General features: G+C 47.6%; 1 protein-coding gene and 1 long non-coding RNA gene across 3 annotated transcripts in view; both read left to right on the top strand.

Moving 5' to 3' along the window:
• FGD1 (FYVE, RhoGEF and PH domain containing 1) overlaps window positions 1-22,380 on the top strand; it is a 481,771-nt gene that overhangs the window by 114,708 nt on the left and 344,683 nt on the right. The window lies entirely within an intron of this gene.
• On the top strand, window positions 2,947-4,637 carry LOC138566018 (uncharacterized). Of its 2 annotated transcripts, XR_011301787.1 has the most exons (4): window positions 2,947-3,022; window positions 3,133-3,229; window positions 3,338-3,472; window positions 3,996-4,637. It is a non-coding gene; the product is annotated as an uncharacterized lncRNA (long non-coding RNA). The 2 variants fall into 2 exon arrangements; XR_011301786.1 differs by lacking the exon at window positions 2,947-3,022 and having other exon boundaries at window positions 3,029-3,229.

Genomic DNA, 22,380 nt, shown 5'->3' with positions numbered 1-22,380 from the left:
GTATAAGTCTGTGTTGTTGGGTTCTTTTATAGGGGGGGAGATATGTAGTGATGTTGATATGGATTTATATTGTGTTATATATAATTCAGAGTGTCATGTATTCCGTCTCGCATCTGCCTCGCATCCATGTTTACATTCTAGTGGCTGCGGGCACGAGGAGAGGCGGTTGCAGAGAAAGCGTTGGTCCAGCCCTCCGGAGCAGGCTTGTGAAATAAAGCTAAAGCTTACACTTACCCCTGGTGCGCATCGTCTTTACACTGTCCCTTTTTGATGATCACAGCCAGTCTTCCTATCTGGGATGGGTATACCATGCTGTGTGTCATATGTTTTGAACTACTACTCCCATGATCCCTTACTATACACCATACAGGCATGGGTTGATGGGCAGCATGGTCCAAAACATCTGGAGAGAAAAAAGTTCTAGATCCCTGCCCAGTGGTGTTATCCTGTGCCTCACAGATAAGGACCAACCACTCAGAAACCTGTCTGTGGTTGCTTGTGTTTGGATCAACGTGACCTAGAGGTTCAGGCTGGGCTGCTCCTAATGGTGGCAGGACCAAGGACCAAGACCAACTTGCAATTGGCTGGTCGTCTTCTGCAATTGCAATGATGGAAAGGGAAATGTCCACAGCAATCGGTTTGTAAATGGCTTTCTTTTTAGCTCATCCACCTGAAGTAAAGCGTGGGCGTAGCTATGGTGCTGGGGGAGAGCAAACGCTTTGGAAGAGGCCTTGCTTCCTCGGCTGCTTGAGCAAGGGGTTACACCTCGGTGTATCAGACCCAAGATTGCAACAACCTGATAAAAAAACATATTGGGGTGCTGGGCTTGGGTAGCTGCTGCCTGAATGCTCAGTGGCAGGGTTTTCCTGCATCATAGTCATCTGTTCTGAGAGCTTGCTGGGGCAGCATTTGGAAGAATGCTCCTAAACACCGATGAGCAGCCCCCTACTGTTCCAGCAAAGCTCTGCCAATTCCTGTCCTAGGACTGGTGCCCTCGCAGTGCGCTTGCGTGCCTTTATCCCGCGGCATCCCCTGCTATTACAGTGCTGAGAGCCAAGCATGGCTCTGCTTGTGCGACCCGCCATCATGGAATGGACTGCAAAGTAAAGTCCTGCAGCATCCCAGGCGCTTGCGCTAGCAGGCCCCTGTGTCAGAGCACCTCAATTCTGCCTCAGTTCTGCCGCACCCTTTGTCGTTCAAATCTATGGATTCACACTTTGATTGACAATTCACCTCAGTTCTGACGGGTGACAATTTCTGCAGTTGTAGTACTGGGGCCCACCGACTGAGGCTCCCTAATCGTGACATCGCTTGCTCTCTGTATAAAAAAACAACTGACAGAAATACCTTTTTGCACTTTCAGAGCTTCCACACAAGATCCCTAAAAGAGAACTTGCCGTATAGTCAATTTCTCAGGCTACGAAGAAATTGCACAGAGGTTGCCGATTATTATCTACATGCTAATAAATTAGCCAGCGACCTGAAAAAACGAGGCGACCCTAACAAATTGGTGTCTCACGCCCTCAAAAGAGTGAGATTCACCCCCAGGGAAAACTTGTTGGAACCTAGTTTGACAAGTCAAATCCAGAATCGTATAACATGTGTCACAACCTACAGTACCCAATCGTTCGCTATTAAGAAGACACTCTTAAAGCACTGGCCGATGGTGAGCAGCTGTCTCCCAGATAAAAGCAAACCTTTGTTTGCCTTTAAAAGATTTAGAAACCTGAGAGACAATTTGGTGCACTCCACGAGCCATGGGACTCCTAATATCAGTCACAGAACTCTTCGACCATTGATAGGCCATTTCCCTTGTGGAAATTGCCGTGCCTGCAAATTCACTAAGAAGATGTCTAATTTCAAAATTGAAGACAGAACATGGGATATACGTTTTTTATTTAATTGTAAAACAGCAAATGTGGTCTACTGAATCCAATGTCCCTGTGGACTGAGATATGTGGGGCAGACCACGAGACCAGTCCACATGAGAATTAATGAACATCAATCCAGTATTAGATGCAAGAACCATCAAGCACCAATGGTATCCCATTATGTCGCCTTTGCGCATCCCCCTGAGGACATCCAATGGTGGGTGATTGATATGGTCAAAAACAGTTCCAACCCACAGCGAGCATTGAATAACAAAGATTCCAGATGGATCCACCGTCTGCGAACGCTTGACAGACTAAGAGGCCTCAATGAAGAATCTACGGCTTACCAACTACAGTCGTGAGTTCAGGGGTTTACAGCATGAATCCCATATTGGGCCCCTTCGGACATGTATCGTCTACGCCCTAGCCGACAAATCTAACGGGTGAGTCTGTCTTCGTACAAGCATTACCAATTTGAACCCACTACAGATACAGCCTGTACTTTTGCCTACATCGCTCTCACCAGTCCACACTATTACATGAGGGCCCCTACAGTACCCCAGCAGTGTATCATGGTTTTGCTTTGCCGCAACCCAACATGGGTCTTTGGTCGCTGGCCTCCAATATGACATTTTCATACCATCTACCATCATGGGTGTATGGGTCACATGCCTACTATTTATCATCTTGCCTAATGTGCCTCCATGTAGGTACTGGTATGGGCTGCGTGATTGAGCAATGCAGAGCTACAGACTGAAGTGCTACAATATAGTCCATTCAAGGATGGGACTATAAGTAGACTGGGAGCAGAATGATACACACAGATGTACATTCACCCCAACAGTATTGGCTATTGCAGTTTACTAAAATATACAGCCCCTTGACACCAATGAAGCAGCGTCAGACTCTCCACAAAACTGACAGTGTTTCCAGTTTCACCGTTCATTGTCCAGGCCTTTTTTAATAGCCACAGTAGGCTGAATGCAATGGGTGAATTAGACGGATGCAGGGTGCAATTCCATGTTCGACCACCAATCATCCCACAGCGCGCTTTCCTTTAATGGAAGCCGCGCACCCATGACTGTGTTTCCATAGTGACGTGGATACTCCGCCGGGCGCCCTTCTACTCGATGGTCTCGTTGTACAACACGGTAAGCTTGCATTTCGCGGCTTGCACACAACAGGAGAGTTTGTTACAGCCGCGGTGAGCGTACCGTGATACCCTTCTACTTATAATGCGCTACTTGCGTTCTCATTGCAGACACTTTCATTTGGAAACGCTCGTAGCCGCTATCTGGAGGCTACGACAGACGGAGGCAGGAACTGATACATGGTGCTTTCTACTACTGAAGCATAAGGTACAGCCAGCCTAAAATTGGTATTTGGGTTTTTTGGACACACTGCACCATCTTGACTCTTTGGGCATTCTGGTTTATATATGTGCAAAATTATTTTGTTTCCTCTAGTTACTGTTGCTTGGTGCTGGCTGCATTCTTTGCAGTTTACCTCTGCGCGTTTCAGCATGTTTAGATCCCAGCGCAGCCATTGATGGGTTCTGGTTGAACCATCAGTCCTTTGCCCGATATTCAGCCCCAGTTCAGGTAATTATGCCTTCCATGACCTGGGGTACTATTTAGGTTGCTCTATTATTAGCACGCCTCTGTACACGTAATATGTCAGGTTAGATAGGGTTATTAGGGAGCTTGCTCACTATCACACCCTCTACCATCTAATGATTAGACAATCTTTTCTGGATGGCCATTGTGTCATTTCTTGTTCTTCCTGCTTGATTCTAACGAGGGGACCTCCCATGCATGCTTGACATGACTCTTGGAGGAGTCCCTAGTGTGGTCACCCATTTATTCTACATACTGACGCATATCTTTCACTCTGGACCTTGGTAGCACTAACGCTTTTTGTACGTTGGATCCTCACACATTTCTATTCGGTGCTTTTCTCCACTTTTTAGTCACTTCACTTTCTAGCCCCCTTTATCCACTATTTTTAGTCCCAAATGTTGAGTGGTGCTGGGAGAGGACTGGAGATCTAGTAACTTTTTTATCTTTCTTCTTCTATATGATTCTCCCTCATTTGTGTTTTATTTTTTTCTCTCTCCTTTTTTAGGGGCATTACACTTACATATCTGACCTCCGGTCCTGAGGAAGGCGGTTTTGGTTTTAGATCAACACGCTGAAACGTATTTTACCACGCCTGGTTGACGTTTCCATCGCCAAGGTGTGGGTAATGTGCCTGTGCATGGAAGGACAGGCCTCATACGTAGACCTTGGCAGAATTGTAAGAAACAGTGGGCTAGTGCTTATACATGAACCAATCTACACTAGCCACTAACCCCAAGTTTCCCAACAAATAACAATTGAATATTCCTTTGACATTTTGGAACATATATTTTTGGACTCTTAAAACTAAAGTTGGGTTGAAACTGAGTTATTTAACAATATTGTTTATCATAGGATATGAATCCAACTTTTGTGATATTTAGTGAAATTGTATGCTTAATGGAAAGCCTTTTGTTTTACTATTTTTCTCTTTTTTCATTTGCTGTTTTTTCTGCTTTGTTCGTTGACACTTAACCACTATTGTTATTTATGGTTTGTGTTCAATTTAGATGATTCTTGCCTTTTTACTCTATGTAATATGCTTGAAGTTGAGCTTGTTATAAAAGAATATTGCTACATGCACTGCAAAATGTTGCTGAGGTTTTGTATAAAAGATTGATTTATGTTTTGTATTAAATGATGAAAAGTACTTTGGAGTCTCTGGTTAGACCTTATGTTCAGTCAAGAGACAAAACTGAGTGAAATGATCCAGATAATGGTATCAATTCTGGTCCCATATACATATGTGATGTTACTTTGAACGTACAGAGAAGATTAGGACACCATCTGGGAATACTGATTAGCACACCCAGAAAGGAGTGATCCTTGATCCCGCATTTGTGCGCCTTTTTTGTTCATAAAAAAACGAGGTGTGTGCAGGTAATTTATACACCGCATTACCCATAGATTGTAACCTGTGGGGACATATTTTGTTGCTTTTTTCCCTAATCGTGACATGTCAGAAGCACCCCATTTTATTACAGTATTGATGACCGTACCACAGCTCTGCTGATGCTCCTCAGGCCTGGGCAGGCGCGCACACGTCTCAGCTGATGTACCTCCAGCCTGAACATGCACATCTCCTATTATTTCAGGACTGAGACCCCCAAAAGAGCTCTGCGATCTTGCGCTCCCACACACTCCTATTTGTGAAACTCTGGCACCTAAATAAACAACGCCTGTAAAACGATTCAATCAAGTAAATACAAAATGGAAAAAATAAATAAACAACGCTCTGGATTCGCGCAGAGGTCTTTCAGTGGACCGCAAACCCGGTAGGTGGCAACACCCCCTCCTGCTGTGCCGAGCACAGTGCTCTGCCCAGAGGCGTTGCTAGGGGCGGTTCTGATAGGGCTATAGCCCCGGGTCTTTTGGTTATAGCCCCGGCAAGAAGCTCAGAGGTTACAACCAAAAGGCTAACTAGCCCCCAGTCCCAAAATCGGCGTAGCCCCGGATCTTTTCAGATTTCATTATTGCACAACAAATTGTCTAGCCCTTTATTTGATGAAATGGTGAAGCCCTTGGATGCCAGGAACTGCTTATTATCCTTGCCATGGAAGTAGGTGCCAGAGCAAAGCAGCAGGGGGTTGACATGATATTGTATGTCATGAATAGGGAGCAGAGTTTTTTCAATCAAGTTTTCTTTGATGCACCTTTTATCGAGTATAATGTGGATGAACATGTGGTGAGCTTGAAATAAAAAATAGATGAGCTGTTGCCAAAGAAGTGATAAATTGGCCTACTACTATACGCCCCTGGTGTTTACATTATTTCTTGGGATAGGCGCAGGAATATAAGCTCTCAGCTCAGTATTTGTTTCCTGTTCCAGAAGAACAGGCTAATGCTGTTCCCTGTCCAAGAGAAGAGGAGGGAAACGAATTGCACTCGTAGGATTGTTTTTTCATATCACAAACATGAGGGGGTTTTTAGCGGATGCTCAACTTAAAGAAGCTGAACAAGTGGATCCAGCTGGTGAACTTCATGATGGAAACGGGCTCCCCTTCTTGTAATTTACTTTGTGGAAATTACTTCGATATTACTTCAAAATTATATATATATATATATTTGTGGGTTAAGGGTTAAAAGAGGATGGGGAGGGGTTTGGTGTAGGGGTGGTAGTGAAGGAGGAAGGGGGTGGTGGTAACCACCCCCATAAAAAAAAGAAAACCGAAGTAAAAAGTCAAAGTAATTTCCACGAAGTAAATTACCATGAAGTCATTTTTTTCGTGGAAATGACATGGAACCGATGAAAACATCACAAATGATACTGTGATTCCTACAGACCAGTCTGTTCATTACATCGCTGGATCTACAGGATGCTTAACAACCTGCACCCATCTTGAAAGATCATCATTATTATCTCCAGTTAGTCATGCCATTATCACAGCTATAATTTCTCTTTCTACCATTTGGGCTGAAAATGGCCTCATGGTATTCACTAAACTGATGGCTTCGGTGGTCGCACTTCTTGATCGGGAGGGAAGCCTGGTCCACTCACAGCTGAACGATTGGTTGCTTCTGGCTCCCAAGCTTGGAAATGCCAATAACAAATAACAGGGTGCCTCACATGGGATTCTTAATCCACTAGAAGAAGTCACAGCTCCTGCCAGTGAAAAGATCGCAATTCATAGGGGCATCAATGCCAACAGGTGTGGGATTAATCACATAACCACCTGAGCGTACTCAGGAGCGGAGATGCAGATGACCTCACGTCCTAGCTCTTCAGCAGGCGACAGCTAGGATATTGCTCGCGAACCAGGGAGACATAACCTACCAACGGCACTCTCGCCAGATGGAGATGAACGCTATAGGAGCCATCAGCCCAAGATAAATAGGCAATGGACAAGGGCTCGAGGTTGTCCAACTGGGGAGAGCTAGTACCAGTTTTCTTTATGCCCTCAAGAGATTTAGTGCCTCCATCGAAGGCAACGCTGTGTTCATATGCACAGACAACCTGATATCCAAATACTGTCAAGATGAGCAAGTATGAAACAACCTGCAGACCTAGTAGAGCAGATTACTTCTCAGGTAGAGCATAATTTCTTATAATTGAAACCAGTTCATTTTCAGGGACCGCTGAATACAGGGCCAGGCAGATTCAGCAGCGGGTGTCTGTCATCACTGGAACTGTACCTTTCAGAGATGTGAAAGGCCTTTAGAAAACCTACGATAGATTTGTTCACCCCCTTCCCTTCTTGCCCCTGGTATCCAAGGTCATTGCGAAGATTTCAGCCTCATCGCGAGTTTGGCCTGAGCCCTTAAATGCGGCGTTAACGGTATTGCCGCCGCATTTAAGGGCTGACTAAATCATAAGTTGGGTGGGAAAATGTCCATAACAACTCTGTCCAAACCCCAAACCCATTCCATCCTATGGACCCAATGGGGAATGGGGATTTACCGACCCCCCCACAACTCGTGACCCGGCGCAATTTGCGCCAGACCAAGTTGCAGTAGCGCTTTTATCATTGGGCGGTATCCGTATCCCGGTGGTATTACCGCCGGGATACCGCCCAACTCATGAGGCCCATTGTAGGATAAGGCAGAGAAAATGTTGTGGTTCATTGTTGATCCAGAAGCGTATGGTCCTTGGCCCTTTGGAAGCTTGAAGTGACTCAAACTGCACTATTGTCAAGGTTGAAGTTGTCCCAGCTCAGGCTGTTGACATGGTGGTTGAGAGGAAAGTGCTACAGAAGTTATGGTTGTCATTGGAAGCAACAGAAGCAGTTTAGAAATCCAGAAACCCATCCACTGGCAGGGGCTAGAGCCACCGCTGAAGGCTACTGCAACATTGATCTCGGACTAAGGCTTTCCAGGCCTTGTACTGCTCTTCCACCGAAATACTGGTGCTCCTATTAGAAGAGTTTAAAAAGATTTTTAATTTGCCACCATCAAGGTTACAAGGGTGGTAAATAAGCTTTAAGAAGACCATGGGATGGTCTTGAGATATTGGAAGACTTAGTTAGCAGGTTACATTTTGTTAAACCCTCCCAGAAAGTGATTGGCACCTCCATGGGATTTACCTCAAATGTTGCAGGTTCTGCAATGGCCCCCATTTGAACCCCTGGAAGAGCTTGGTGTAGATTGGTCATCATGCACGACTGTTCCAAGCTGCAGTTTCAACCATTAGGCGGCAAGAGGACTTTGGGGATTGTTGTCGTAGGGCTCCCTGCCCTAGGGTTTTATCAGATGCATCCTTCCTTCCTTCCTTCCTTCCTTCCTTCCTTCCTTCCTTCCTTCCTTCCTTCCTTCCTTCCTTCCTTCCTTCCTTCCTTCCTTCCTTCCTTCCTTCCTTCCTTCCTTCCTTCCTTCCTTCCTTCCTTCCTTCCTTCCTTCCTTCCTTCCTTCCTTCCTTCCTTCCTTCCTTCCTTCCTTCCTCCCTCCCTCCCTCCCTCCCTCCCTTCCTTCCTTCCTTCCTTCCTTCCCTCCCCAGATAGGATGCCTGCATTTACATATTTATAATTTGCAGTAGTCACAAATGCTGGCAATAAGGCAAGGTGGGTGGTTTGGATACGGAGGTGGGGGCATGTGGTTCCCATGAAAATGACAGCGGTTCATGGTGTAAATGACATTAGCACCATGGCAGGGGAACGCAGGCCTGAACTGCTGGTGGAAGCCTGCATTCCATCCCACCAAACGCCCTGCTCCCCCACCACCATCTTTCCCCCACCCTCTGTCCTGTTTTGTTTTTCTCCCCCTCCAATCCATGTATGTGGCGGTAGCACTCCCCACCGCAGCTGCTCCTTCCTCTCCGCTCCTGCAGGCCACCATGGAAAGAGAATCAGGGCTCCGTACGTGTCCCGTTGTACAAAGGAAAATACTTTTTTTTAGCACCCCTGGTTTCCGCTTTGGCAACCCAAGGTACTAATAGCCTTAATCCCCTTTCCAAGGGCTGGAACGGGGGTTAACGGCCTGGTGCCTGGGTTATCCACCCTTGCTTCGCTCGGTCCGATACCTTGGGCTGCCGCGCCATTACCTCCCGTTCCAGCTCTTGGAACGGATGATTAACGGCATAATAACATTAACATTGCTATTAAGCCAAGTTTTAGCTTTGCTTTCAAGGGAACCATGGAGGAGGAGGAGGCATTGATGGTCAGGGGAGAGCAGCTTAGCAGACTGGGACGAGGTGAAAAAAGGATTGAGAATGAGAGGATGCAAAACGAGCGAGGGACTGATGGGTTGAAGAGGAATGAGGAACGGAGAGAGAGAGAAAGAGAGTACTGTGAGATGCAGTCTGCAAGGGAATGAAGGGCGTGACCATGGGTGGATTAACAGATGTACCAGGAATTTAAAAGTAGTGGTTCTGCATGGAGAGCCAACCGTTGTGGTGTCGGCTGGTCGAGGTTGGGTTGGATCTAGGGTAAGTGTAGCAAAGTTGAGACCCAATGAATTCTGCAGAATACAGCGAGATCCATAAGAGGCTGCAGGATGCAGCAAGATCCAGAAGAGGCTGCATGATGCAGCGAGATTTATGCGAGGGTGCAGAATGCAAGATCCACAAAACACTACAGAATGCAGAGAGAGCCACAAGAAGCTGCAGAATACAGGCATATCCGGAGAGGCCGCAGAATCCAGGGAGGTCCATAAGCGGCTGCACCATGGGGGGACTGAGTACACCATGGGGGGACTGGGAGATGCCCTGTGAGGCTGCATAATGCAGGAAGGCCCATTAGAGATGGCAGAATACACACAGATCCATCAGAGGCTCCAGAATGATGTGAGATCCAATGGACACTGCAGAATGAGGCGAGATCCATGAGAGGTCCCAGAATGCAGAGAAAGACTGCAGAAATCAGTGGGATCTATGAGAGGCAGAAGAATGCATTGAGATCTATAAGAGGCAGAATAATGCACTGAGATCTATGAGCGACTGCAGAATGCAGCGATATCTATGTGAGGCTGAAGAATGCAGCAAGATCTATGAGGGGCTGCAGAATGCAGCGAATTCTATGTGAGGCTGAAGAATGCAGGGAGATCTATAAGAGGCTGCAGAATGCAGCCAGATCTATGAGAGGCTGAATAATGCATTGTGATCTATGGGAGGCTGCCGAATGCAGCGAGATCCATGAGAGGCTGAAGAATGCAACTAGATCTATGAGAGGCTGAAGAATGCAGCAAGATCTATGAGCGACTGCAGAATGCAGCGATATCTATGTGAGGCTAAAGAATGCAGCAAGATCTATGAGGGGCTGCAGAATGCAGCGAATTCTATGTGAGGCTGAAGAATGCAGGGAGATCTATGAGAGGCTGCAGAATGCAGCCAGATCTATGAGAGGCTGAATAATGCAACGAGATCTATGAGATGCTGCAGAATGCAGCGAGATCTATGAGAGGCTGAAGAATGCAACGATATCTATGAGAGGCTGAAGAATGCAGCAAGATCTATGAGAGTCTGCAGAATGCAGCGATATCTATGAGAGGCTGAAGAATGCAACGAGATCTATGAGATTGCAATGCTATGGCGCCTACACAGCCCTGCCAATGCACCTCGTCCATGGCCTGCAGCATTCCCGAGCTTTGAATTCCGAGACCCAAAACACTGGGCTACCGATGCATCTCAGCCCTGACCTGTAGCATCCCCAGCTATTCCAGTGCAGGGGGACCCCGCAGCTCTGCTGGGATGGAGCATGGGGTCTCTAATGAGATGGAAAGAATGAAGGACATAAAATGTTCAGCGCAGCCGTTTTGTGCATAATGAGAAGATGGGCGCCATCTGAAGGCAATTAGTGCCACGTTTGCAGAGGAAGGGAGTCTTTGTAATGTGCCATTATCCCTCCCCTGCCAGCCAGGCCCTGTGTCGGCACTCCCTCCCCTGCCCGCCCCCAGTGTGCGACATAGGAGAACTGGCCTATAAGGAAATGGGGAGGACCCTCCAAAAGCGTGCCTTTGCGGGCTTAGCGGGGGGGCACGCCCCGAGGAAGATTGACCACACGAAACTAGAAGTTTGGATGCCAAATCGGCCATGTTTTTTTAATACCAAAGTCAACATAACTCAACACCAAAAATGTGACATTTTCCAAAACCAAATCATAAGTATCACTACAATCATCACGCATTATTGGAAAACACTTCTCCTGACAAGTGGTCCAGGTGGGCCATCCAGAGGGGGCGGCGCATGGTGATGAGGCCCTGGCCCCTCCCCAACATGCCCTACTCGGGGGGGCATTACCGGGAGGCAGCCGCTTTTCCATCGGGCCCCGCTGCTCCCCAGTCCCGCCACCGCCTGTCCTCCGCCATAACTGGTGCGCTATCAATCCTCCCTGCACTGCCCAAATGTTCACCTCAAAACACACCCTAATCAGTGTGCTATCAATCCTCCTTGCACTACTAGACTGTTCACATAAAATACACCATAGTTAGGCAATATGACCCGAGAAGGGGGGTGATTACCGGTTGGGTAATGCCCCCCGGGGCCATAGTTAGAAGCCCGAGCGAAGCAAGGGCTTTAACAGAGTACCGGGGTACTAATTTAAATGTTTCTCGAGTCGAGAAACGGCACTGCGACAGTTTATCCACTCAAGAAAAAAAAAGCAATACAAATGGCCATCAGGGACCGGGAAGAAGGGACTACACGTAGTCCCTTCTCCCTTTCCATGGCGGGCATTAAAATCAATGTGTGGAAAAAGTAAAAACCTCTGCCATGGAAAGAGCAAAGGCACCACACGTAGTCCCTTCTCCCTTTCCATGGTGGCCAGTCGCGGAAAAGAACTCCAAATGCCGTGCAGGTCGGAGCCTTCTCAGGTAAGTAAGGCCCAGGCGAGTGCCAATGAGCTTGCGTTTTACAAGCTCATTGACCCTCACTGGGTACTAATCAATAATATTTACATCACACCATGCACGTGTTCTATGAGAGGCTGCCGAATGCAGCGAGATCTATGAGAGGCTGAAGAATGCAACGAGATCTATGAGAGGCTGAAGAATGCAGCAAGATCTATGAGAGGCTGCAGAATGCAGCGATATCTATGAGAGGCTGAAGAATGCAACGAGATCTATGAGATGCTGCAGAATGCAGCGAGATCTATGAGAGGCTGCAGAATGCATCGATATCTATGAGAGGCTGAGGAATGCAGTGATTTCTATGTGAGGCTGAATAATGCACTGAGATTTATGAGAGGCTGCTGAATGCAGCAAATTCTATGTGAGGCTGAAGAATGCAGCGATATCTATGAGAGGCTGAATAATGCATTGTGATCTATGAGAGGCTGCAGAATGCAGGGAGATCCATGAGAAGCTGCTGAATGCATGCCCCGGAATACAGGCAGATCAGGTGAGGCTGCATTTTCCAGGAGGCTGCATAATCCACGACATCTCTCGGGTTGTCCTGTAGCCGGACATATGCTAGAGACTGTCCCCGACCCCCTGGCATTTCGCGAGGACGAGCCTATCACATGAGTTGCCGTGTCCAGTCTAATCTACCAAAGACACACACCAGCCTAACAATCACTAGACTTGTGGCTCACTCTGGTCGATATTTTAGGGCCACCGCAGTGACTCGGCTGCAGCCTATGTGTCTTTTCTTAGGCAAAAAGCCTGCCATCACGGAATTTCTTCTTTGGGCAGTTGGCGGCCTGGATGAGGGGGCCGGCGGTAGCTGGCTGGGACTGGTTCCCCAGTAGGGGGCCGAGAGAGTTTTGTGAGCACAGTGCTCGGTGGGGAGAGGAGCGGGTGTGGTGGTGCCAATCTGAGGGGCTTATGATGAGCCAATGGGGGACGAGGAGAGCACAGTTCTCTACCTCATCCCCTGGGAGATTGATGCCGCTGTGCACACACCACCCTAACCAAGACCTCGCTTGTTGGAAGAAGGTCTTTTTCTTTGGACCCGCTGCTGGACCAGGATAGTCTGCCTCGTTGTTTTTCTTGCCCTGACCGGAGGCCCCCGCCGACGCTGGACAGCCGTACCGCGGAGAAGGCACTGCCTAATAAAGGTATCCTGTTCGGGGATGGCTGGCACAGTGATGTAGGTGGCTGGGGCTCGGCAAGAGGGTTCCATGTAATAATATCCCCGCAAAAATATCGCGATACAAAATATCGCCATATTTTTGCAGCGATATTGAGCCATGAACCCTGCAGGGGACACCCCTGCAACCCCCGCATTATTTTTAAATGTGCGGGGGACACTCCCACGACCCCCGCTCCCACAAATTATTCCCCCCAAAAATATCGCCTATGGCGAGACAAACGACCATATGTACAGCGATATTTTTGGTGGGGATAATATGTAGGGATACCGGCAAGAGGTGGCATGGTAGGAGCGGGTGCTGTGAGGTCAGGGCCGGGGGGTGTGTGTGGGCCAATTGGCTGGGTGTGTGTTCGAGTGTAATTTGGGGTGTGCATGGTGTGATGTAAATATTATTGATTAGTACCCAGTGAGGGTCAATGAACTTGTAAAACGCAAACTCATTGGCACTCGCCTGGGCCTTACTTACCTGAGAAGGCTCCGACCTGCACGGTATCTGGAGTTCTTTTCCGCGACTGGCCACCATGGAAAGGGAGAAGGGACTACGTGTGGTGCCTTTGCTCTTTCCATGGCAGAGGTTTTTACTTTTTCCACACATTGATTTTAATGCCCGCCATGGAAAGGGAGAAGGGACTACGTGTAGTCCCTTCTTCCCGGTCCCTGATGGCCATTTGTATTGCTTTTTTTTTCTTGAGTCGATAAACTGTCGCAGTGCCGTTTCTCGACTCGAGAAACATTTAAATTAGTACCCCGGTACTCTGTTAAAGCCCTTGCTTCGCTCAGGCTTCTAACTATGGCCCCGGGGGGCATTACCCAACCGGTAATCACCCCCCTTCTCGGGTCATATTGCCTAACTATGGTGTATTTTATGTGAACAGTCTAGTAGTGCAAGGAGGATTGATAGCACACTGATTAGGGTGTGTTTTGAGGTGAACATTTGGGCAGTGCAGGGAGGATTGATAGCGCACCAGTTATGGCGGAGGACAGGCGGTGGCGGGACTGGGGAGCAGCGGGGCCCGATGGAAAAGCGGCTGCCTCCCGGTAATGCCCCCCCGAGTAGGGCATGTTGGGGAGGGGCCAGGGCCTCATCACCATGCGCCGCCCCCTCTGGATGGCCCACCTGGACCACTTGTCAGGAGAAGTGTTTTCCAATAATGCGTGATGATTGTAGTGATACTTATGATTTGGTTTTGGAAAATGCCACATTTTTGGTGTTGAGTTATGTTGACTTTGGTATTAAAAAAACATGGCCGATTTGGCATCCAAACTTCTAGTTTCGTGTGGTCAATCTTCCTCGGGTCGTGCCCCCCCGCTAAGCCCGCAAAGGCACGCTTTTGGAGGGTCCTCCCCATTTCCTTATAGGCCAGTTCTCCTCTGTCGCACACTGGGGGCGGGCGGGGGAGGGAGTGCCGACACAGGGCCTGGCTGGCAGGGGAGGGATAATGGCACATTACAAAGACTCCCTTCCTCTGCAAACGTGGCACTAATTGCCTTCAGATGGCGCCCATCTTCTCATTATGCACAAAACGGCTGCGCTGAACATTTTATGTCCTTCATTCTTTCCATCTCATTAGAGACCCCATGCACCATCCCAGCAGAGCTGCGGGGTCCCCCCGCACTGGAATAGCTGGGGATGCTACAGGTCAGGGCTGAGATGCATCGGTAGCCCAGTGTTTTGGGTCTCGGAATTCAAAGCTCGGGAATGCTGCAGGCCATGGACGAGGTGCATTGGCAGGGCTGTGTGGGCGCCATAGCATTGCAATCTCATAGATATCGCTGCATTCTGCAGCCTCTCATAGATCTTGCTGCATTCTTCAGCCTCTCGTAGATCTCGTTGCATTCTTCAGCCTCTCATAGATCTCGCTGCATTCTGCAGCATCTCATAGATCTCGTTGCATTATTCAGCCTCTCATAGATCTGGCTGCATTCTGCAGCCTCTCATAGATCTCCCTGCATTCTTCAGCCTCACATAGAATTCGCTGCATTCTGCAGCCCCTCATAGATCTTGCTGCATTCTTCAGCCTCACATAGATATCGCTGCATTCTGCAGTCGCTCATAGATCTTGCTGCATTCTTCAGCCTCTCATAGATCTCGTTGCATTCTTCAGCCTCTCATGGAACTTGCTGCATTCGGCAGCCTCTCATAGATCACAATGCATTATTCAGCCTCTCATAGATCTGGCTGCATTCTGCAGCCTCTCATAGATCTCCCTGCATTCTTCAGCCTCACATAGAATTCGCTGCATTCTGCAGCCCCTCATAGATCTTGCTGCATGCTTCAGCCTCACATAGATATCGCTGCATTCTGCAGTCGCTCATAGATCTCAGTGCATTATTTTGCCTCTTATAGATCTCAATGCATTCTTCTGCCTCTCATAGATCCCACTGATTTCTGCAGTCTTTCGCTGCATTCTGGAACCTCTCATGGATCTCGCCTCATTCTGCAGTGTCCATTGGATCTCACAGCATTCTGGAGCCTCTGATGGATCTGTGTGTATTCTGCCATCTCTAATGGGCCTTCCTGCATTGTGCAGCCTCAGAGGGCATCTCCCAGTCCCCCCATGGTGTACTCAGTCCCCCCATTGTGCAGCCGCTTATGGACCTCCCTGGATTTTGCGGCCTCTCCGGATATGCCTGTATTCTGCAGCTTCTTGTGGCTCTCTCTGCATTCTGTAGTGTTTTGTGGATCTTGCATTCTGCACCCTCGCATAAATCTCGCTGCATCATGCAGCCTCTTATGGATCTTTCTGCATCCTGCAGCCTCTTATGGATCTCGCTGTATTCTGCAGAATTCATTGGGTCTCAACTTTGCTACACTTACCCTAGATCCAACCCAACCTCGACCAGCCGACACCACAACGGTTGGCTCTCCATGCAGAACCACTACTTTTAAATTCCTGGTACATCTGTTAATCCACCCATGATCACGCCCTTCATTCCCTTGCAGACTGCATCTCACAGTACTCTCTTTCTCTCTCTCTCCGCTCCTCATTCCTCTTCAACCCATCAGTCCCTCGCCCGTTTTGCATCCTCTCATTCTCAATCCTTTTTTCACCACGTCCCAGTCTGCTAAGCTGCTCTCCCCTGACCATCAATGCCTCCTCCTCCTCCATGGTTCCCTTGAAAGCAAAGCTAAAACTTGGCTTAATAGCAATGTTAATGTTATTATGCCGTTAATCATCCGTTCCAAGAGCTGGAACGGCAGGTAATGGCGCGGCAGCCCAAGGTATCGGACCGAGCGAAGCAAGGGCGGATAACCCAGGCACCAGGCCGTTAACCCCCGTTCCAGCCCTTGGAAAGGGGATTAAGGCTATTAGTACCTTGGGTTGTCAAAGCGGAAACCAGGGGTGCTAAAAAAAAGTATTTTCCTTTGTACAACGGGACATGTACGGAGCCCTGATTCTCTTTCCATGGTGGCCTGCAGGAGCGGAGAGGAAGGAGCAGCTGCGGTGGGGAGTGCTACCGCCACATACATGGATTGGAGGGGGAGAAAAACAAAACAGGACAGAGGGTGGGGGAAAGATGGTGGTGGGGGAGCAGGGCGTTTGGTGGGATGGAATGCAGGCTTCCACCAGCAGTTCAGGCTTGCGTTCCCCTGCCATGGTGCTAATGTCATTTACACCATGAACCGCTGTCATTTTCATGGGAACCACATGCCCCCACCTCCGTATCCAAACCACCCACCTTGCCTTATTGCCAGCATTTGTGACAACTGCAAATTATAAAGGAAGGAAGGAAGGAAGGAAGGAAGGAAGGAAGGAAGGAAGGAAGGAAGGAAGGAAGGAAGGAAGGAAGGAAGGAAGGAAGGAAGGAAGGAAGGAAGGAAGGAAGGAAGGAAGGAAGGAAGGAAGGAAGGAAGGAAGGAAGGAAGGAAGGAAGGAAGGAAGGAAGGAAGGAAGGAAGGAAGGAAGGAAGGAAGGAAGGAAGGAAGGAAGGAAGGAAGGAAGGAAGGAAGGAAGGAAGGAAGGAAGGAAGGAAGGAAGGAAGGAAGGAAGGAAGGAAGGAAGGAAGGAAGGAAGGAAGGAAGGAAGGAAGGAAGGAAGGAAGGAAGGAAGGAAGGAAGGAAGGAAGGAAGGAAGGAAGGAAGGAAGGAAGGAAGGAAGGAAGGAAGGAAGGAAGGAAGGAAGGAAGGAAGGAAGGAAGGAAGGAAGGAAGGAAGGAAGGAAGGAAGGAAGGAAGGAAGGAAGGAAGGAAGGAAGGAAGGAAGGAAGGAAGGAAGGAAGGAAGGAAGGAAGGAAGGAAGGAAGGAAGGAAGGAAGGAAGGAAGGAAGGAAGGAAGGAAGGAAGGAAGGAAGGAAGGAAGGAAGGAAGGAAGGAAGGAAGGAAGGAAGGAAGGAAGGAAGGAAGGAAGGAAGGAAGGAAGGAAGGAAGGAAGGAAGGAAGGAAGGAAGGAAGGAAGGAAGGAAGGAAGGAAGGAAGGAAGGAAGGAAGGAAGGAAGGAAGGAAGGAAGGAAGGAAGGAAGGAAGGAAGGAAGGAAGGAAGGAAGGAAGGAAGGAAGGAAGGAAGGAAGGAAGGAAGGAAGGAAGGAAGGAAGGAAGGAAGGAAGGAAGGAAGGAAGCCTAGGGGAGGGAGCCCTACGACAACAATCCCCAAAGTCCTCCTGCCACCTAATGGTTGAAACTGCAGCTTAGAACAGTCGTGCATGATGACCAATCTACACCAAGCTCTTCCAGGGGTTCACATGGGTGTCATTGCAGAACCTGCAACATTTGAGGTAAATCCCATGGAGGTGCCAATCACTTTCTGGGAGGGTTTAACAAAATGTAACCTGCTAACTAAGTCTTCCAATATCTCAAGACCATCCCATGGTCTTCTTAAAGCTTATTTACCACCCTTGTAACCTTGATGGTGGCAAATTAAAAATCTTTTTAAACTCTTCTAATAGGAGCACCAGTATTTCGGTGGAAGAGCAGTACAAGGCCTGGAAAGCCTTAGTCCGAGATCAATGTTGCAGTAGCCTCCAGCGGTGGCTCTAGCCCCTGCCATTGGATGGGTTTCTGGATTTCTAAACTGCTTCTGTTGCTTCCAATGACAACCATAACATCTGTAGCACTTTCCTCTCAACCACCATGTCAACAGCCTGAGCTGGGACAACTTCAACCTTGACAATAGTGCAGTTTGAGTTACTTCAAGCTTCCAAAGGGCCAAGAACCATACGCTTCTGGAACAACAATGAACCACAACATTTTCTCTGCCTTATCGTACAATGGGCCTCATGAGTTGGGCGGTATCCCGGTGGTAATACCACCGGGATACGGATACCGCCCAATGATAATAGCGCTACTGCAACTTGGTCTGGCGCAAATTGCGCCGGGTCACGAGTTGTGGGGGGGTCGGTAAATCCCCATTCCCCATTGGGTCCATAGGATGGAATGGGTTTGGGGTTTGGACAGAGTTGTTATGGACATTTTCCCACCCAACTTATGATTTAGTCAGCCCTTAAATGCGGCGGTAATACCGTTAACGCCGCATTTAAGGGCTCAGGCCAAACTCGCGATGAGGCTGAAATCTTTGCAATGACCTTGTTTACCAGGGGCAAGAAGGGAAGGGGGTGAACAAATCTATCGTAGGTTTTCTAAAGGCCTTTCACATCTCTGAAAGGTACAGTTCCAGTGATGACAGACACACGCTGCTGAATTTGCCTGGCCCTGTATTCAGCGGTCCCTGAAAATGAACTGGTTTCAATTATAAGAAATTATGCTCTACCTGAGAAGTAATCTGCTCTACTAGGTCTGCAGGTTGTTTCATACTTGCTCATCTTGACAGTATTTGGATATCAGGTTGTCTGTGCATATGAACACAGCGTTGCCTTCGATGGAGGCACTAAATCTCTTGAGGGCATAAAGAAAACTGGTACTAGCTCTCCCCAGTTGGACAACCTCGAGCCCTTGTCCATTGCCTATTTATCTTGGGCTGATGGCTCCTATAGCGTTCATCTCCATCTGGCGAGAGTGCCGTTGGTAGGTTATGTCTCCCTGGTTCGCGAGCAATATCCTAGCTGTCGCCTGCTGAAGAGCTAGGACGTGAGGTCATCTGCATCTCCGCTCCTGAGTACGCTCAGGTGGTTATGTGATTAATCCCACACCTGTTGGCATTGATGCCCCTATGAATTGCGATCTTTTCACTGGCAGGAGCTGTGACTTCTTCTAGTGGATTAAGAATCCCATGTGAGGCACCCTGTTATTTGTTATTGGCATTTCCAAGCTTGGGAGCCACAAGCAACCAATCGTTCAGCTGTGAGTGGACCAGCTTCCCTCCCGATCAAGAAGTGCGACCACCAAAGCCATCAGTTTAGTGAATACCATGAGGCCATTTTCAGCCCAAATGGTAGAAAGAGAAATTATAGCTGTGATAATGGCATGACTAACTGGAGATAATAATGCTGATCTTTCAAGATGGGTGCAGGTTGTTGAGCATCCTGTAGATCCAGCGATGTAATGAACAGACTGGTCTGTAGGAATCACAGTATCATTTGTGATGTTTTCATCGGTTCCATGTCATTTCCACGAAAAAAATGACTTCATGGTAATTTACTTCGTGGAAATTACTTTGACTTTTTACTTCGGTTTTCTTTTTTTTATGGGGGTGGTTACCACCACCCCCTTCCTCCTTCACTACCACCCCTACGCCAAACCCCTCCCCATCCTCTTTTACCCCTTAACCCACAAATATATATATATATATATATATATATATATATATATATATATATATATATATATTTTGAAGTAATATCGAAGTAATTTCCACAAAGTAAATTACAAGAAGGGGAGCCCGTTTCCATCATGAAGTTCACCAGCTGGATCCACTTGTTCAGCTTCTTTAAGTTGAGCATCCGCTAAAAACCCCCTCATGTTTGTGATATGAAAAAACAATCCTACGAGTGCAATTCGTTTCCCTCCTCTTCTCTGGACAGGGAACAGCATTAGCCTGTTCTTATGGAACAGGAAACAAATGCTGAGCTGAGAGCTTATATTCCTGCGCCTATCCCAAGAAATAATGTAAACACCAGGGGCGTATAGTAGTAGGCCAATTTATCACTTCTTTGGCAACAGCTCATCTATTTTTTATTTCAAGCTCACCACATGTTCATCCACATTATTCTCGATAAAACTCGATAAAAGGTGCATCAAAGAAAACTTGATTGAAAAAACTCTGCTCCATATTCATGACATACAATATCATGTCAACCCCCTGCTGCTTTGCTCTGGCACCTACTTCCATGGCAAGGATAATAAGCAGTTCCTGGCATCCAAGGGCTTCACCATTTCATCAAATAAAGGGCTAGACAATTTGTTGTGCAATAATGAAATCTGACCTATATATTTTTGACTTGGAACAGGCGTTCTAGTCACACATATTGCCAACAATACCATTCTTGTCCAGAAGAAAGTCAAGACCCTGGGCGTCGTTCTTGACGAAGAACTCTCTATGAAGTCTCATGTCTCCAGCATTAAATCTAGCTGCGGTCTCATAAAAAGAATAGGCTATATTCGACCATTCATTTCGGAAGAAAACTGTGCCCTTCTGTCCACTGCATTGATCAATTCAAAATTGGATTATTGCAACAGCCTTCTAGCGGGCACCACATCACTACAAGTGGCTCAGAATAATGCTGTGCGTAATATTTTCAATCAGTCCCATCGTACACACATCTCCACTTTCAGGAAAAAACTTCACTGGCTTCCCGTTAAACATCGGATAACACACAAGATACTGACCACGACCCACAAATGCCTCAGCCTCTGTAGCCCTACTTACTTGTCAGCCCGTGTTAGCATTAAACCCAACACGAGGAACCTTCGTTCATCCTCTGCCACTATTCTCAACCACCCAAAATACAGAACAGCCAAATTTGGAGGTACCACTCTTGATGCTCAAGGTCCCCTTCTATGGAACAAACTTCCAGCCCAGATGCAGGAGATTAAGGACTACACTGTATTCAAACGTGCTGTAAAAACCCACTTCTTCAATCTGGAATAACTCTTTGACCCTTCTTCTTTCTCTGCCATGTGTGTCTGTTTGTTTGTTCAGTTTTATGTGCACCCTGAGGCCTACGGGCATGTTGGCGCATTACAAGAATTAAAATAAATAAATAAATAAATATATATGTATATATTTCTCCAAGCCATAGCAGTCCAAAATCCTTGCAGATTTGACCGAGATCAACAGAATGCACCAGTGAAATGTGCAGCGTATCACCTCTATTGACTTTGTCAGGATGGGGGGGATAAGGCCCACTAGCCTTAGAGGCAACAAGCCAAACATAATCAGGACTATGTCTATGCAAATGTCAGGATGGGTCAACTCAGTGCGTCCCAAAACTCTTAACATGGGGAATAGGGTATTCAACAGTGTTTTTCTATTCAGGGACAGAGCACCCTGCTTGCTTCTTAATGAATGATAGTGCCATGCATAAAGTGCCTAACTCGCTTCTTAGCACTCTTCTATCAGCGAGCATTTCTCCCCTCTTGCTTAGGGTATGTTTCAGGGTTAGGCATTCTCACCCTCTAGCCTCAGGTCCCCCTCCGGGGACGCAGTGCTACCTTGTAAAACACTACTACCAGCAAGTATTTCTTCCCCCTTGCCTTGGGATGTTGTCGTGTTGTGACATTGTTACCCAGCAGTCACAGGTCACCCTACTGAGCCAACATACCGTGTTTGGATCAGTTGTGTCATTCTCCCCAAACTCCTGTTCTCTTTCTCTAGGCTGCCTCTTCCACAGAGACTGGAGACTTCTCTCTCAATCTGTTCTCTGTCAGACTCTTTGATGTAGCTCACTTAGGGCTCTTGCTCAGTCTGTTCTCCCTCACTGTCAGATATAGCCCTCAGCAGGCTATCAGTTTTCTCTCTCAATCGGGTATCCCCCAGTGTCTGAGATCAAGCACTCAGCGGACTTATAGGTATCTCTCTCAGCATATGCCCCCTACTTTATGGCTCCACTACTCTCCTTAACAGCACATCTGGAATCCTATTCAGTGCCACTAACTACACACAACTGCCCTTTATACTTTTTCTAATTAGTCCAGTCTCCCAATAAAGTTTCCGATTGGTTATTCTCTAGCTTCCTCCCTCTCTTGGGCCGTGATTGGTTATGACCACTTTCAAAATGTTCTCCCTCAGATGGTTTGTCTTCTCCACTAAATGCTCTCAGGGGTGTCTGTTCATGTTTTCCCTCGGGGTAATTGTGCCTGGCTGGCTGCAGCAAGGGCATAAAGCACGGATCCACTATTTTGATGTCAGGTGGAAGTAGGATTTCTGCCACCTGGCTCCGCTGCATTGCGCCGCTTCACCGTTTTCTGTTGATCTTCAACTCTTTCCAAAGAAGGTGAGTTGGTTTACTGTCTTTCCTCGAGCCAGCACTGTGACTCAAGCTTTGGTCATGGGCAGACACATAACAATCCAAGTGGTGTTTGCAGTGCACTGAATCGGGGAACA

This window comes from Ambystoma mexicanum, chromosome 2p, assembly GCF_040938575.1.
Source record: "Ambystoma mexicanum isolate Mex_15411 chromosome 2p, UKY_AmexF1_1, whole genome shotgun sequence".
In the NCBI taxonomy this organism is placed as follows: Eukaryota; Metazoa; Chordata; class Amphibia; order Caudata; family Ambystomatidae; genus Ambystoma; species Ambystoma mexicanum.
The sequence above is the reverse complement of the archived record's forward strand: the minus strand, read 5'-3'. Positions and strand labels throughout refer to the sequence as shown.